At 37.4% G+C, this 19,106-nt stretch overlaps 1 pseudogene; it reads left to right on the plus strand.

The window, feature by feature from the left end:
* Positions 1-2,271, plus strand: part of LOC122136575 — a 68,917-nt pseudogene extending 66,646 nt beyond the window's left edge.
* The last annotated feature ends 16,835 nt before the right edge of the window (positions 2,272-19,106 follow it).

Raw genomic sequence — 19,106 nt, forward strand, 5'->3', positions numbered from 1 at the left:
ATCTTCACTTGTTGTCTCCACTGTCAGCCCCCCCTTCTCAGTTCTCCGCACACTTATCTTTCATGCTCCATTTTGTCAATTTTTTATTTATTTTATTTTACTAGCTTGTTCAGTCTCTCTTTGCAGCAGCTTTATTGGAGGGTGTAATTTTGAGTTCATTTGGTGGATGGCAGTAACTTGGCTGGTGTGAAACTGGACTGTGGCCATCTCATTTCAGCTCTCTCTCTCCTCTTCTCTATACAAAACACCCACCGCCACAACAACAGCAGAGACGGAGGGAGATCAATAACAAGGGCAACACAGAAAATAAACATGCACACCAGCACCCCCTCCCAAAATCATTCGTCCTCTCTGCCCTTCTTTTCCTGCATTCATGTTTGCTGCTTATTTTATTGGTTTATCTTCTTAAATGGTTTTATTGCTGCACGTAGGAGTCTAGTGTCAGAGTGCAGCAGTTTTCCCACAGCGCCAGACTCTGTCCAGCCATCACAGGACAATGACTGCCAGCGGGAGCATCCCCACTGCTCAGAAAAAAGAAAGGGACATTTCACAGATTAATAAAGTCAAAACGATACAATTAAAATAGAGAAGTTTTCTATTGAGTTGTCCTTGCTTTTTGAACACAACAACAAACATACTGCAAGGCCATTGTAGTCAGATTCAAGAACAAATGACTCGTATGATCATTTTCAGTTCCACATACAAATGAGTCTCTAACTTTTTAATTTAAATAAAAGCATGTCCAACTTAGAGCATGCATAGGTTCGATTCCATAGAAGAGATTACATGCAGTACTTAATCTTGTTTGTGTAAAAAAAAAAAAGCATGATGGTTGCTGTTCATCTTCACAAAAATTGAGACAAAACCAGAAACGAAAATGTGTGAAAACTTCTATAAATTATTTTGATAGTTTTTATAATTTTTATAGTTTTATAGTTTATTTTTTTCTAATTTACTGGTTTTGATATTAAATATTTAATAGTGCATGCTCGTTTCCATTTTAAATTTATTACCTCTGCTGTCATCCTACTTAGTTCATCTTTAAAAACACAAATTTAATAAATATAATCTTTTGCATATTTCAAAATTAATAGTTTTTTTTTTTTACCGTACATTATAATGTTATCGTGCCTAAAATGTCTAAAATTTAGTTTTCAGTGTTTATTTTTAAATTTAGCCACAAAAAAAAAAAAAAAGAATTTAGTGTTAGCCACTTACAGCTTTTCGGCCAAAACTAATATATAATTATATAATAATGAAAATGATTATCAGAATATAGGGACCAACCGTAATTGAAATATTGGTGCATCTTTAAGGACACTGTACTCTTGCAAGAGATGTAGTTTGAGTCCCAAAAATATTGCATTATAGCAGTTCAATGGATAAATCTTGAGCAAGCACTTTCGAATGAACTTAGAAAGCTTGACACATTTACAAACACAAGGCTTTTTTTATACATATAAAAGCTGTTTTTGCTTTTTTTCCTCCTCTTGTTTGATTTCAAGCCTGTGTTTGTAACCTGTTCTTTGTGGATGATTGACCGCGCGGTGACCTTCTGCGTTGGGGAAAGTGGAACGGGCATGTGCCCGCAAGGCCTGCTGTCGACACTGCGAGCAAGTGCTGCAATTAATGCCAAGTGTTTGGGGGCAACAGTATAGTGGGGTTAGGGGGAGGTCAGCGTCTCACACACAAACACACTCTGGGTAAGATGTCGTTAAAGGCCATTTTTGGTGTGCGTGATAGTGCAGTGCGAGTGCCCTCGGGGTGCTGAGCTCAGCGAAGAGGATTGTGTTCTCAATGTGTCTCTCTTTCTTTCTCTCTCTCTCTCTCTCCCCCTCAGCCACGCGTCTGATGTGATGGAGACCTCAGGGTGGAAGTCAATGGTGGCGTCCCATCCTCACCTGGTAGCCGAGGCGTACCGCTCCCTGGCCTCCGCCCAGTGCCCTTTCCTGGGCCCCCCTCGCAAACGCCTCAAACAGTCTTAGTGCCGTCCCTTACCGTTACCAGACCCGCACACCTACATACACTCACTCAACTGCCTACAAAGGGGGGGGGAAGCGCAATTTTAGATTTACAACCCCCCCCCAAGCTCTGTCCCTTTAGATGCCTAAACCAGCTCTTGACCTGCCCCTCCCTTCACGTTATCCAGACAGACCCCTCCAGCGCAGAGGACCCTCCTTGTTGCTGCCCTACTGACGGGTTTCTCAGTGTTGGGGAGTGTTTAGGCTGCCACAGGTTGAACCCTGTCCGAAAACGTGGCCAATAACCACACCAGCCTTCACTCCAATACCAGACTTTCTGTGGACCCTGGATTCTTGAGCGTGGGCGGATGGATCGCGGTTGGGCAGTTAAACATGAGATGGATTAAGACTGGTGTTTTTACGTAACTCTTTCCACTGTGTGAACCAGTTCCTCCATCTCTGCTTCATCCCTTCTTCAAAACAGTGTGATCGGCCAATAGACATTCCCCTTTACAGTCGTGGATGGAGGGATTTCTCTTTGAAAAGGAATCAAGGACAAACTCTTGTTATTGTTGCGAAAGAATTTTTCAGTAGGTAGCATGTGTCTTCGTAATGACGACATCAGCGTTCAGTAGATTCCTGTGTGACTTTATCAATCCTGTGTGACAACAAACTTCTTTTTCCAGAACTGTCCTCTGTTTCTTGGGAAATTTGAGCATAGAACTTGCCATGAACTTTTTGCGACCCATAAGCTAACCTGGCTTCCAAATGAAGGTGAAGTTCAGATGGACTTACAAAGGGGGTTGGGTCTCATTTTACAGGGCAAAAAAACTGACAAATCCGCTGAGGAGTGTAAAAATGGGGAAAATGCTTATGGAACTTTTCTTCTTTTTTTTTTTTTTTCCTTGTGATGTTTATTTTGGATTTTTCCTCCTTGTAGCACTTGTGTATTTGAATCCAGGCTTTCTGTATATAAAAAAACAAAAAAAACAATGCCAAAAACACAAACCTGTCTGTTTGTGTTATTCTTTTTGTTTTGTAACAGGCACAACATGTTTGTTACAGTCATATCTTAGCGGTTATCCTGCTTTCTGCTGATTCCATTCTCTCTTTATATGTGGTTACAGTCATGGATTAGACAAATCTGGAGCTCTTGCTGAAGCAGAGAATTGGCTTTTTTTTATATATATAATTAAATAAAAGCATACAAGGTTTTTGGTTCCATAAAAATAATTTCTTATGTGGCTTAATCTGGTTTGTAAAAAAATAAATAAAAAATAAATAAATTACAGTGCACCAAATCTTACAAAATAATTTATTTTCATGCTCACAAAAAAAAAAAAAAAAAAGAGACAAGTAACCAACTTTTTGTTACCCACCGAAAAGGATTTGGCATAGTCGATGGTTCTTAGTACTAATAGGGCTTTCTGAATTACATTTAATAAAATAATAATAATAAATACTATTAAAATTGTTACCAACAAGTATTAAATATTAAGCACAACTTAAAGAAATAGTTTGGACAAAAATTTTAAATTGCCACCATTTGTCCACCCTTAAATTGTTCCAAACCTGTATGAATTTCTTTCTTTTACAGACGAGTCTTCCACACACTCAGGCTCTTTGCAGAATGTCATACTTGTATGTGTACTTTGTCATATTCATGTTCTTTATTTATGAAATACTCCAATGATGTATTATGCTGCCAAGTGTTTAGCATACAGCAGGATACACTGAGTGGTAAATGGTATCCTGCAATGCAGTGCTCTCGACTTGATCTTTCATTTCCCTGTGGGACTAGTGGGCCATAAGTAATATCACTTATGATTAACATTTCCTTCTTGACTCATTTTGATCAGACTGCCAAAACATCAGACTTTTTTTTAACCACAATATGGTTTCTTTTTGTTGTTATCGTTATAGCTGTGATGTAGTCTTCCTTATTGGCATAGAACAATTATTACAAATTTAGAGTTACTGTTATCTTCCTCGGTGTGAACAGGCCTATAGTTCTTGACATAATCAACGTTGGACTGACCAATCAGATGCCAGTTCTCTAACTACCCATTTTGTAATATACTGTACAACATGTACAGTGGGGACCAAAAGACCACTAGTTTCATTACAATTGAAAAATGATGTGTCTAACAATTTGATTAGTGGCCTAGATACAATGCAGAACCAAAGTATTTCTTCTTTGTTGTACTTATTTGTTTTAAATATTTCAACATCCTAAAACTTTAAATAAGATTTTTTCATCACAGACTCCTATGTTATACACCAGTTACCCCACTGTATATTAACCAAAAACAGGAACAAATCTCATGCTTAACCATTTTTAAGAGTCCCATTTTTCTTCCTGCTAATGGGACTTGGGTCACCGGCTCCTCTGTGATTTACCAGTTGGAAACTCATCACAATAAGCTTGGCTGAAGTGTTTTCTAGAACGTACCTGCAGGCTATTTCATATAACATGTCTGATGAGCTAACCAGTGGATTAGATGTGAAAAGAAGGTGGTGCTGGCTGGTATGTTATGTTTTTTTTTCTTCTTCTTCTTACAAGTACAAAATTATTTGCTCTAATTGAGTTTTTTTCTTCTCAAAGCCTCTTGAAATTCTAATACTCTCTCTGCTCTGTTTAACAAGACTCATGGAAAAAGCTCTTATGAATATTAGATACGTGTGGCCCGTATAATCCTCTGTGGGTGGAAAGTGTGCGTTTTGTGTTTGTTTTTGTATAGCTTCATATTTGTGTGGTGTGAAGGGTGTGCTTATAAGGATGTGTGCCACCCACCATGCGTGCAGGTAAGCTCATAAAAACTGTGTGCGAGTCGTCCTTGAGTGTGTGAAATGAAGCATTTGTTTGTGTATTGATGGTTCAGTTCTGGCATTATGAGAACCTTGCTCAAGGTTTCTGAACCCATTCAGTTATGAACCACTTTGCTGAGACATCCAGTACAGTTACTTCATGTCACAATTCCTGTTTTTCTTTCAAGTCTGTTCTTATATCAATACTTTTTTTTTTTTTTTAAACCTCTGTCTGTATGCGTCTAATTTGCAATCAAGTGTGCAATTTATGTGGCTATACTGTGAGATCAATACGACATCTGTTGATCGATAGATACGAGAGCACAAATGGCCAATCACCAGTCCTCCGTCTCTCTCTCCATCACTCTGTCTCTTTTATTGAATAGAGGGTTGCAGCAGGTCAGCTCTACAAACAGGATGAACAGCTCTGCGTCTCTGTCGCTCTCCCAGAGAAAGCCGGAGCGAGGGGGAGATGGATGGATGGTGTTGTGCACTGGCTGTCGAGACTAAAAAGGTGGAGAGAGGGAGGACGAGCTGGTTATTGTGGAATGAAAACGGATGAACACAATAACGTCTGATACTGCTAAAAGGGCTATAAACAGGTAGACGTACTGTCTTGCTGCATTTCCTGTCACATAGATACTACATCTTTGGCCAGATTTTAAGTCTATTTTAAGGCAAATTGTGCCACTTATCGGCCATATTGGCAAGAGTTATTATTATAATGATTTCTGTAAGAATGTGTGAAACTGAAGCCTGGAATAATGGCTGTTTAAACCTTCAGTGTTTAGAAGTACATTTTAAAATATATTCAAAGAGAAAATAGGTATTTTAAATTGTAATAGTATAACAAAAATACATGTAACCTTGGTTAGAGACATCTTTCAAAAACTACAAAATAAATAAAATATTCCAAACTATTGGCCCGTTATGCTCTCGTTTTCATCACAGCTCAGGATAGTGTACTGAAGGTCAGGATTAAAAGCTTTCATTTTTAATATGTTCATTTTTAATATTTGTTAATTAATATATATATACAGTAACACACACGCACTGTGGAGATCAAAATTTGAGAACAACCTACAATTTCCTGAATTTAAAGGTCACTGGTTCGTCCTAATTGAAGTTGTTCTAACAGGAGTAGAAGGGCAGTTTTTTAAAGTGTATTCTGAAGCCCAGTATAAAAAAAACTTGAGATGTTCGAAAAAGATCTCTGATCAAAATTAGAGAACACTTACAGATACCTCTAAGTTATTGGTGTTATTCTGGAACCAGGTGTTAATTTCCTTAATTACATGATAAACCTTATTTAACTGGCAGCATTCCTCCAATTTTCACTGAGATTGCATGATTGCAGGTGGCTCTAAGAATTTGGTCATTCCAAATCTGTGATTTTCATTCCTGTCCACAAAAAGGCTGGTCGTCCAAGTAAGACAAATGAAAACACAGCATAATGCAGAGACGCTCAGTGGGGAATCGGTTCAACACTGCAGCTGGAATTGCTTGCCAGTTCATTGATGAATAGGGTAAGGATCTGTCTTGGCATCTTTAAGAGAAGTCGGACAGAAAACCCACTCTGCAGAGAACACTGAAATCATGACATGGCTGGGCCAGAGTACTGATCTAAACCCAACTGAAAATTTCTCTGAAAAAAATGGCGACAAAGTTATGGCTAAGACACCCACTACAGTTACCGAATTATGGAACAGAGTTGTGTGGACCAAGATCACTCCAACGCACTGAGAGAGATGTCTCATATCTGGTATCCACAGATATGCTGAAGTCGTTCAAAGCAAGGGCCTCTACACTTAAATATCTTTTTTATTTTTTTTTTTTTTTTTTTTGGTCACAGCATGACGTTGCACATTCTTCCCCATGCCATCTCACCCATAGCACCACACCCACGATATTTCACATCATTAGTCCTACACCCTCGGTTAAAGTTGTGATGAGTTTATCAAAAAAGGCAATTGCCTCTTTGAACAAATATGTGGGGCTTGCATTCCTATAGCCACCATATGGAGTTTTACGATATTTCACATCCGTCTACTCCCCTTATTATGTCTCTGCTTTGGCTCAATATATGAACATTTGATTTGTCACTTGTCTCAACACGCACTGCAGATAGATGCCCTCAGACAGCGCTGTTTCTATGATGAATGGAGGATACTGTGGCCTTGTGATAGAACAAGAGATGGATGGATATTTAAGGGAAAGAGATAAACTGATGGAAAGTGACGCAAAGCGAGAGAGAGAATGTGGTGGATGAGACAGATCGGGAAAGGAGAAGGGACAGAGATGTATGGAGAGCGATGTGGAGAGAGCAGCGGTTGTTTATCTCTTCGGCTGCGCATGTTAGTTAAGTAGACGTATAGACTACAGCAGGGCAGTCAATGGTGCAGAATAAATGCAACCGTAGATCATTATCTGTTGACGGCGCTAGTCTCGTGGCTTCTGGCCCACAGCGCTGTCCATCAGCCATGAAAGACTATTGTCAAAGTCTAGATGTGAGAGATTTTGACCTCTCCACAGCTTTTGTGTTCGCTGAGATAGCTGATAGAAAGTGGATAATGGAGCCGCAAAGATCTTTTCATCTTGTACACAGAGCTGAAGTTATGAGAATCTTATGAGGCCTCCAAAATAACCAAAGATAGCTTTATTTATGGTAGCATTCTCTTAGCACCCTCTAAGGAGCATTCTAGTGTCTGCTCATTTCCTTTCTAATATGCACAGATGCCTTTAAACATTACAGTGTGCTTTTGACTTTTAGTGATTAAACTAATAGTGATACATTTAGTGATAAAATTAGTGATAAAATGCTGTGCCAGGTTTAAAAAAGTAAAATTTCTGGTTTACTCCATTGCGCAGCTTAACTGCTCTTTCTAGCTGTTTGAAAGCAAGAATGCATCTTAAGTGAACAGTTCGTAACTCTACTATTAAATGCTAGTTAATTTATTGCATACAAGTTTGCTTTACTAGCAATTTGCTGTTTGTGCCGTAGAGCTGACAAGGTTCCGTAAGTAAAAAATAAAATAAAAATAACAGTGTAAGCTGTGAATATATTTAAATATATGTGTGAATTCAACTTCAATATGTGTGATTTCAATATTCGATATCCAAATACTGTTTTCGCTTCAAATCTAAGTTTGTGATGTGACCCATTTTGAATCTGGTTAGTTCATGTTTTTGAAACTTCTTTTTAATGCCTCTGGAGAAAATGAATGGGAAAAACTTCCGGAATCAAGGCCACTGTGAAACAGCGGGTGGCCATTTGCACTCCATTTTAACTAGCATTTAACGCACGGTTTAATATTTTAATGAATATTTAAAGTGTTGATATTTGAGAGGTAATTTATGTATTTGTTTGAGTAGTTTATCTGAGTTTCGGTAAAAAAAAATAGTTTCAGATTTTCTACCCACACAATTCTCAGTGGGAGATGGAGAGCAAACAGACTTTTATCCTTCAGCAAACCCCTCCGTTCACCAGAGACGTACCATAAGAATACAATTAAACTAAAAGCCTCTGAAAAGTAATGAAAGCAGACGCTTTTACGCTCTCTGGGGCCTCATGTCTGTTTCGTGCGCACTCCCTCTCACATACATTTTACACATTGCTATTTATTTTCATACCTTTTATTACCCAAACATTTCATTTGATCTCTTCAACATTTACCTCCTTACTTCATCCCACACACATATAAACAAATATATCGTTCATCCTGCATGAATGCTCCAGTCTGATTTCTTTTCCACACTCACTCTAGCTTGTGTTTTGGGGTTTAATGGCTGTGCAAAATAATATATGGGTTTGTGTGTGTGTAGGGTGAGGCTGATGCAGACATGCGTATTAAGTGTGTATTAACTCTGCCATTGAACCCAGTGTGCATCTCCCCAGTGGCTGCCTCACTGGCTGGCACTGAACGTAGTCAGGAGATGAGATTCAAGTCTAATGAAGCAAAACGCATAATGCTGCCGAGGAAAGATGGATAGATAGGATTTGGAATGAGGGAGGGAGGTATTGTTATCGCCTCTGTCCAAGGTTTTTTTTTTTTTTTTTTTTTTTTTTTTGACATGTCTGTCGTAAAAATGCATGGGAGTTGTTCAACTGAAGGTTCATATTTTTGTATTTATTTGTATTTTTTTGCATGTTTGTCTGTAGATTATTGTTGGCAAGGTCAAGGTTGTTAATAGTTCACTAAAAATAAAAACAAACTTAATTTTTAAAAATATATAAATGTGTGTGCATGTGTATATATGTATATATAGCCTATATACACACAAACGCACACATGTATACCGATCCACTTTAAAGGGGTCATGACATGGATTTTTTAAAATGTTTTAATATGTTTCTTGAAGTTCACTTATAATTTTAATAAGTTTTTTGCAGAAACATATAAAAAAAAAAAAAAAAAAAAAAAACCTCATGTAATGGGCGGGCCCTTTAAGTCTTATCAGTAAGCGGCTGCTGTTATGATTGGCTAATATTATTGCATACAAAATGGTATCAACACCCCCTCCCTGTTCTGTGCGAGTAAGTGTTATGAAAACCTTATTCATATAAAATCATAATTTACAGACAAAGTATTATGAATTTGGTTACGTACAGTTTGCGATGCAGCTGCTGTCAAATCCAATACAGACGGCTGCTTCCTCCTTCAACTAGTCTCTTTTGCTCTCTATTACACTGTGCCTCATTTACAAAATCTGCAGTCAAATGCTCCGAACAAACATACAATCCTCTGAAGAGATTGTTCCTTGTTCCGGACACTAGGATCCTTCTGAAGTCTGTACACTTTCATAAATGATCTGTTTAAACCGGACTAATCAAAGCGAATGTTCTTTTACTTTTCCATTTGTCCTGTTGTCAGCAAACTCAAGCACATGGAATACATCAAAAACATCATCTGTATACTGTAACCAGTATAGAAAGCGTCAGTGATTTTAAAATGGGTTCTGTTAGCGTTCGATGCAATAATCGCATAAGTCAGCTGTTAAGCGTCTGAGTGTCAGTGGGCGGGGCCTATTGTGCAATGATGGATAAAGGCAAATTTGATTTCTCACGTGATGACATCTTTAAGGTATGAACACTGTGGCCTCTACTAATAATAATGTGAATAAGGCTAAACAACTTGGGGAAAAAGTGACATAGATTGACCCAGTGGGTAGAAGACATGGTGATGAGAAGGAAAAAAAAAAAAAGTGTTTTTGAGTGTTAAAGCATATTTGTTTGGTTTAGTTATCATTGTAGTATATGTACGGAGGGGCTCGTTAGTATGATTGTGATAAAATCTCGCCGGACGTGGTACAGGCAGTCTCGCTGCTTTGATTGCAGTTGTGTGTATGTGTGAGACTCGTTAGTAATGATGCAGGGGCTTAGTGATTAAAATCCCCCACCAGACCTCCAGTGTCCCACAGTCCCACAGCAAATGGACTGCGAGGTTTCAGTTCAACTGCCTTGCGCCTCACTAGGTTTCAAGACAACCATGTTTTCATGCTCTAATTCATCTGCGATGCCCAAAAAGACTTTCAAATCATGTTTAATTCTTAAGTGCTCTAAAAATACTAATTTAAGCAACATTTAATATTATATTTTCTCTAAAAAGAAAAAGTATACTTTTATTCAGCAAGGACTGTAAAGAGTTTTACAAAAAAATCTTCAAATAAACTGTATGACCATGACGATTGAGTAGCAAATCAGCATATTAGAATGATTTCTGAAGGATCATGTGGCACTGAAGTAATGATGCTGAAAATTCAGCTTTGTCATCACAGGAATAAATTAAATTTTAAAATATTTTGAAATGCTGCGAATGCATGAATTTAAAATTTTCACATGTAACTGATGTCTAAAACCGGTGTCTAGATGGGAAGCTCACTTGGTATTTGAACGTTTAACCATTTTAAATTTTTCCTTTCTCTTTGGAGTGTTACAAACTCTTGGTGCATAAAGAAGATCTGTAAAGTTGCAAAAGACTAAAGGCTCAAACCCAAAGAGATATTCTTTATAAAAGTCAACCACTCCTACCTAAAACGCCTCATCTGAACACGCCCCCACATGTCTATGTCACTGTGTGGGAAGATTTGCATAACGCCGCCCAAATGTTCACACAAAGAAAGAAGGCGTAACTTTTATTCTTACTGTTGCCTGTGTGGCCATGTTGTGGAGACGCTGTGTGTACTACTTTGTTTGGCCTTCCAAAAGAGGACACAACTAGAAATCAGTGGTTAAGTTGTATTTACAACACTGTTCCAGAACAGTTCAAGCCAAATATTCAGATGTGTGCAGCGCATTTTGCGGAGGACAAGGACTGTTTCCTGAGAGAGTAGCCTACAATGCCGGTGTCTGTTTCTATAAAGTTGGGCAATTCCAAACTTGCAAGGACAGTCTGGTGCTTCTGACTCACAGTCTGTAAGTACGTTTTCATATTTTAAGAATTTGCCACTGCTAGTTTTGAGCAGTGTAGAGTAGGCTTGTTGTTTGTCATTTCTCCAGACATGGTTTTATGTTTACGCATTGCGAAACGCAACGCAATGCGTAAAAAGACAGTATAAGTCATTATAATCAGTAATTATGTCCCCACAGCCATGACTTTTGAGTGTTAGAATGACTGTTTGATGCCCAAAAATCTTAAAAGCAGACAGCTCACTTGATTTTGAGCCACAACCAAGAATTCCCAGTTCAATTATGATACTAAGTCAAACTAATATACACCTTGCAACCATTCCAGAGCCACACTTACACTCTCTTCCTAAGTTAAACCCTTGACTAATGGTGACTTTTTCCATCACACATACTTTCCCTCTATAATGAGCCTGTATCTGAACCATAGCTTGAAAGATGGTGGAAGTGCACTTGTTTAATCTCTCTCACTCCTCATCTCCCTCCATTTTTAACACGTTGGAAGCATTTGGAGCAAGACTCATTGATTGTTCTAAAAACAAAAATCTAAAAGAGCAGCTTCCTTGCTGGTTTGTACATTCTTTAGTGTGTTTTGACTTTATTTGGATGAAAGTGTGTATGTGTTTTTGGTAACACATTAGTAGGGACTTGGTAAAAATGTGCCTTGGCCTCAACCTCACCATTTCTCCCTCGCCCTCCTTTCTTCCTCTCTTCTAATTTCTGCATGTCTGTCCACTTATTTTCTTTCTGTACATCTCTCAGTCCAGTTCTTTGCTTTTCCTTGCTCTCTCTCTCTCTGTCTCTCCCTCTCTCTCTGGTAGGTCTAGGAGGTGTAATTGGCTGTGCTGCTGTTGGGGTTTTGTATTGAGAAGGGCTTTAATCTTTAGTTTCACTCAAAATGCAAAGTGAAGGCTTGAGGCAGTCAGGGATTTCACTCGCCTGCCTGTTTGCGTGTGTGTGTGTGTGTGTGTGTGTGTGCACACCTGTCTCACACTCTGCTCTAACAAATTGCACAAGGTCTGAGTGTATTTTAATACATTGTCCTAACAAACTGTACAAGGTGTTTGTGTGGCGCACAGTCACCTCACTCTGTGTGTGTGTGTGTGTGTGTGTGTTTGTATGTATTAGGGAAGCTATTCTGTGAAACCCAAACTGCTCATTTTTAAATAGTTAAAAATCTACAAAAAACTATAAAATCCTTTGTGATGACTATATCAAATGATGTAAGATCACAGTAGACAGCATTTGAACAGAAAGAACATGAGTGGAGTGAAGGTGTGTGAAAAATATGTTGATGTTATTAATCTATGAAAAAATGACATGAAAATGACACAAGGTTGAGTAATTAAAGACACATAATTAAAATTTTCTTTTTTGGGTGAACTATCCCTTTAATACATTATTTGATTCTTTTTTTGTGTATGTGTGTGTTTTTGGGTTGACGTCATGAATTTCTGTCCTCTTAAAGGGATACTCCACCCCAAAATAAAAATTTTGTCATTAATCACTTATCCCCACGTCGTTCCGAACCCGTAAAAGCTCTGTTCGTCTACTTTTTGTAAGCGAAGAAAACAAAAATCATGACTTTTTTCAATAATTCCTTAGTCAACGGTCTCCTATGTGTCTCTCCATATCACCGTATGCTCTTTTGTGTCATCTGCTCCACAAGGATGCGCTGTTTTATTTCAAATCAAAGCTAAATACATGCAGAAACAGCACATCCTTGTGGCACGGATGACACAGAAGAGCACACACAGCATACGGTGATATGGACAGACAGAGGAGACCGTTGACAAAGAAATTGTTAAATAAAGTTGTTATTTTTGTTTTCTTCGCTTACAAAAAGGTTTTCCCGTCACTTCATATAACCCAGATTGCACGTCTTATGGCAGATGGAGTATTCTGATGACGACTTTCATACCTTTTAATGGACCTTGACACTGTTATTTACTTGGCAGTCTATGGGACAGTCTCAAGCCTCCAGGTTTTCATCCAAAATATCTTAAATTGTGTTCCGAAGACAAACAAAGCTTTTACGGGTTTGGAACGACATGGAGGTAAGTGATTAATGACACAATTTTTATTTTGGGGTGGAGTATCCCTTTAAGTGTCTACATCAATCTGTAATGCCTTTTTTTGAAGGACCAATTCCTTCTAGAAATTCAAGTCCTGTCCAATTTTTTTTTTTTCTCATTGAAAATTGTTTTACTCCAAAATACAGATTACAGAAGTAAAATATAAACAGTGTTTCACTTTATAGAACAGAAAAAATAGCTTTTTAGTGTCAATACTTTGTCACTTTCCTCAACATTGTGTGTGTATTATGTCCCACGTGAACTGCAGGATCATTCTTGTAATCTGCAGTACTGTCACATGGGTCACTTTTAAAGGATACATTTCTCACATATCTGTCTGCAGTTGTTCATTAAGTTGTCTGTGCATATACACATCTCTTCACACTAGACGGAAATCCAAATGCCGTCTTTCTATGTTTGCTTGCCACATTTTTGAAGACGTCTGTTTAATATATCCCTGCTCGACTGTCTTTTGAGTGTGTGTGTGTGTGTGTGTGTGTTCTTGTGTGTTAAGTCACTGATTGACAGATGAATCCCACACAAGCTCAGTGCCAAAGGAATCTCCAGACAGAAAGCGTCATGGCAACTTTGCAATCGCTTGTGGCAACATGTCTTTAGATGGTCTGTGAAGGAGAGAGTGTGGAAAAGGACTGCAAAAGGGAGGAGAAGGAGATGAAAGGGGAAGAACAGAGAAATAAATGAGGGAGATAAACAGAAGAAAAGAAAAGAGGCACAAAATTATTGTTTTTCCACACACAAAGCAGATGAAGTCCAGCATCCTTCAGAGCGAGTCACATACACACATACACACGTGCGCATTAATCTCAAAGGTCACAGCCAATAAATTAATATTTCTTGTGTCACTTGAGCTATTATCACTGTATCACCCCCCCCCTTTTTTTACTCATCCAGTATCTTCATGCATCCTGTCCTCATATTTTCTTTCTTTTCTCTTTCTTCTCTGCTTGATCTGGATGTGGTAAGGACTCATCTCATTGAGGCAGGACTCTCACGCATCAGAAACTAAGCAGCTTCCCTGTGAAGGATGACAGCAAACAGATAAAATCATTTAAACAAAGCTGGAGCACCAAACACTAATGAGAGGACAGGAGAAACCACACAGTATAGCCAATCATTTCTTTAGAGACCTGAGCAGAGATTTTCGTGAGTTATGACAACTCTGACCACACACTGGACTTTAAAAGGCATTTTCCTTGAATATGGGGCAAAACAGCTTCTGAAACACCTTTCCACCCTTCTTTTTTTAACAGATGGTCAGTGAAACAGACACTTAACCTCCAGAATGATCATGGTCAACCTCACAAGATTCAACTAAATATTATAAGAGTTTTCTGCTTTTTCTGCCTCGCAAGCACTGGTACATTATTTCCTTCAAATGTGGCTGTTAATATAGTTATGAATTTGTCACAGCTGATGGATAACATGCTCAAACATTGTGAAAGAAAAATATTTTCTCTCTCTAAGCACCCAAGTCTTTCTGTTAAGAATTATTTGTTTAAAATTAATCCTAATTTGTTTTGTGGTTCTTCAAAGCTCATAAATTCTAGTATTTTCGTGAAGTGAAGTGAAGAAGACGTAATTATTGTCATTTTACTACAGTATAAAGTAAAATTGTTCTCATTATGAAATATTTAATGTATATTTCTGTCTTAAGAGAAATTATCATTATTATAATGCTTCACAATAAATGTACATTTGTTAATAGGAGCTAAAAATAAATAATACTTCTAATGCATTTATTATTCTTAGTTGAGGAATTATTCTTAATTTCAACATTTACCAATATATTTAATAAAATCTAAAGTTACATCTCTTAATATTATCTAATGGACCTGAGCTGACATAAACTAACAATGAACTATTGTATTTGCTCAATGTTAGTTTATGCATTATTGACAGATTGATGCATTTAACTTTAAAATGTAAAGATTTGCCCAACCACAATATTATATATATATATGTATGTATATATATGTGTGTGTGTGTGTGTGTGGTGTGTGTGTATATATATATATATATATATATATATATATATATATATATATATATATATATATATATATATATATATTATATTGTGTGTATTATTATTATTATTATTATAGCTAGTCCATATGTATATGTACAGGATAAATGAGGGTTAAATCTCTCGGTCACACTTTATTTTAAGGTACAATTCTTGCTATTAACTATGACTTTTGTAGTTACCCTCAGTAAACTCCTAATTTGCTGCTTATGAAAAGTTAGTAAGGTAGTTAAGTTTAGGTGTTGGGTAGGATTAGGGATCTCAGGCAGAATATTTGCTTATTTGCAGAATACAGCCAATATGTTAATAATTGGCATTCTAATAAGTGAGAATTGGTCCCTACTAATGTGTTACCAATCTCTCTCTCTTCTTCTCTCTCGCCTTATATGCTTATTAATGGGCTGTGTGTGTGTGTGTGTGAGCATGTGTTCCTCTTTTTCGGACTGAATAAACTAGCTGATAAAAGCTCTAATTAAGGATATTAGTCAATAACTAATATCACTCCTCTTGCTTCTATGAGATCACACTGTGACTGATTCACACACCAAACCCTCATGTGGTGTGTGTGTACACACCAGGGGTACTTGGGAACATTTTGCTTTTGCTTTGATGAACCTATAAAACATAAAATTTAAATATTAGGGCTGTCAAAATTAAGTTTTAATTACATTTTAATGTAATATTAATGTAATATATATATATATATATATATATATATATATATATATATATATATATATATATATATATATATATATATATATATATATATATATATATATATGTACACAGGTCCTTCTCAAAAAATTAGCATATTGTGATAAAAGTTCATTATTTTCCATAATGTAATGATAAAAATTAAACTTTCATATATTTTAGATTCATTGCACACCAACTGAAATATTTCAGGTCTTTTATTGTTTTAATACTGATAATTTTGGCATACAGCTCATGAAAACCCAAAATTCCTATCTCAAAAAATTAGCATATCATGAAAAGGTTCTTTAAACAAGCTATTAAACTTATCATCTGAATCAACTAATTAACTCTAAACACCTGCAAAAGATTCCTGAGGCTTTTAAAAACTCCCAGCCTGGTTCATTACTCAAAACCGCAATCATGGGTAAGAGGTCTAACCCAGAAGGCCATCATTGACACCCTCAAGCGAGAGGGTAAGACACAGAAAGAAATTTCTGAACGAATAGGCTGTTCCCAGAGTGCTGTATCAAGGCACCTCAGTGGGAAGTCTGTGGGAAGGAAAAAGTGTGGCAAAAAACACTGCACAACGAGAAGAGGTGACCGGGACCCTGAGGAAGATTGTGGAGAAGGACCGATTCCAGACCTTGGGGGACCTGCGGAAGCAGTGGACTGAGTCTGGAGTAGAAACATCCAGAGCCACCGTGCACAGGCGTGTGCTTTTGAAACAGAAACAGCGGCAGAAGCCCCTGACCTGGGCTACAGAGAAGCAGCACTGGACTGTTGCTCAGTGGTCCAAAGTACTTTTTTCGGATGAAAGCAAATTGTGCATGTCATTCGGAAATCAAGGTGCCAGAGTCTGGAGGAAGACTGGGGAGAAGGAAATGCCAAAATGCCTGAAATCCAGTGTCAAGTACCCACAGTCAGTGATGGTCTGGGGGTGCCATGTCAGCTGCTGGTGTTGGTCCACTGTGTTTTATCAAGGGCAGGGTCAATGCAGCTAGCTATCAGGAGATTTTGGAGCACTTCATGCTTCCATCTGCTGAAAAGCTTTATGGAGATGAAGATTTAGTTTTTCAGCACGACCTGGCACCTGCTCACAGTGCCAAAACCACTGGTAAATGGTTTACTGACCATGGTATTACTGTGCTCAATTGGCCTGCCAACTCTCCTGACCTGAACCCCATAGAGAATCTGTGGGATATTGTGAAGAGAAAGTTGAGAGACGCAAGACCCAACACTCTGGATGAGCTTAAGGCCGCTATCGAAGCATCCTGGGCCTCCATAACACCTCAGCAGTGCCACAGGCTGATTGCCTCCATGCCACGCCGCATTGAAGCAGTCATTTCTGCAAAAGGATTCCCGACCAAGTATTGAGTGCATAACTGAACATAATTATTTGAAGATTGACTTTTTTTGTATTAAAAACACTTTTCTTTTATTGGTCGGATGAAATATGCTAATTTTTTGAGATAGGAATTTTGGGTTTTCATGAGCTGTATGCCAAAATCATCAGTATTAAAAACAATAAAAGACCTGAAATATTTCAGTTGGTGTGCAATCAATCTAAAATATATGAAAGTTGAATTTTTATCATTACATTATGGAAAATAATGAACTTTTATCACAATATGCTATTTTTTTGAGAAGGACCTGTATTACAGAAATATAATCACATTTTTTTTCTTTAAGTGAATCAACATATTTAATCCTTTTTAGGAGAATTCAGTATAATTTGAGATAAAAGCAACACATATCATGGTTATTGTCTATGGAGGGGCATGTTTTAAACTTTTGTATGTATTTAATATTATGTATTGCTTTATGAAGAATATAATAATCAGTCAGTATATGAATTCCTTCAAATAAATCAATGCACCTAAAGAGGAATGTGAAGCATGGGCTGGATTTCTTGTATGTCTACAGTGATGTGAAAAAGTTTTTTTTTTTTTTTTTTTTTTTGCATATTTGTCACACTTGAATGATTCAGATCATCAAACAATTTTTAATATTACACAAAGAAAACCCGAGTAAAAACAAAATGCAATTTTGAAATAATGGTTTAATTTATTAAGGGCAAAAAGCTGTGCAAACTTGCCTGGCCCTACGTGAAAATGTTATTGTCCTCTAAATCGAATAACTGGTTGTGCCACCCTTTTCAACAACAACTGCAATAAAGCATTTGTGATAACTGGCATTGAGTCTTTCTCATTGCTGTGAATGGAATTTTGCCCCACTCTTCTTTGCAGAATTGTTTTAATACACATTGGAGGGTTTTCGAGCATCATACTACCACCACCATGTTTGACTGTTGGTATGATGTTCTGTTTATGAAATACTGTGGTGGTTTTACACCAGATGTAACGGGACACACACCTTCAAAAACTTTTGTCACATCAGTCCACAGAATATTTGCCCAAAAGTCTTGGGGATATTCAAGATATTTTTTATTTATTTTTTTGGCAAATGTGAGACGAGCCTTTGCGTTCTTTTTGGTCAGCAGTGGCTTTTGCCTTGTAACTCTCCTTAACTCTCTTAATTGAGGCAAGTGAGGCCTGCAGTTCTTTAGATGTCTCCACTGTTCCAAGTTTTCTCTGACCATGGTATGGTTTTGGCTTTATAACCCTTTCCAGAGCAACTCCTGGGAAGGTTCTCCACTGTTCCAAGTTTTCTCTGACCATGGTATGGTTTTGGCTTTATAACCCTTTCCAGACTGATACATGTCAACTATTTTGTTGCTCATCTGTTCTTGAATTTCTTTAGATCGTGGCATGATGTGTTGCTCTTTAAGCATGCTTCACTTTGTCAGACAGGTTCTATTTAAGTGATTTCCTGATTCAACAGGTCTGGCAGTAATCAGGTCTGGGCGTGGCTAGTAAAATTTAACTCAGCTTTCTAAAATAATGGGGTTATTCACAGTTCTTTTATGATTTAACAGGAGGGGGCTATTAATTTTTCACATAGGGCCAGGTACGTTTGGACAGCTTTTTTCCCTTAATAAATGAAATCATCATTTAAAAACTGCATTTTGTATTACCTTGCATTATCTTTGTGTAATATTAAAATTAGTTTGATTATCTGAATCTTTTAAGTGTGACAAATATGCAAAAATGTAA

This window comes from Cyprinus carpio, chromosome B3 (assembly GCF_018340385.1).
Source record: "Cyprinus carpio isolate SPL01 chromosome B3, ASM1834038v1, whole genome shotgun sequence".
In the NCBI taxonomy this organism is placed as follows: domain Eukaryota; kingdom Metazoa; phylum Chordata; class Actinopteri; order Cypriniformes; family Cyprinidae; genus Cyprinus; species Cyprinus carpio.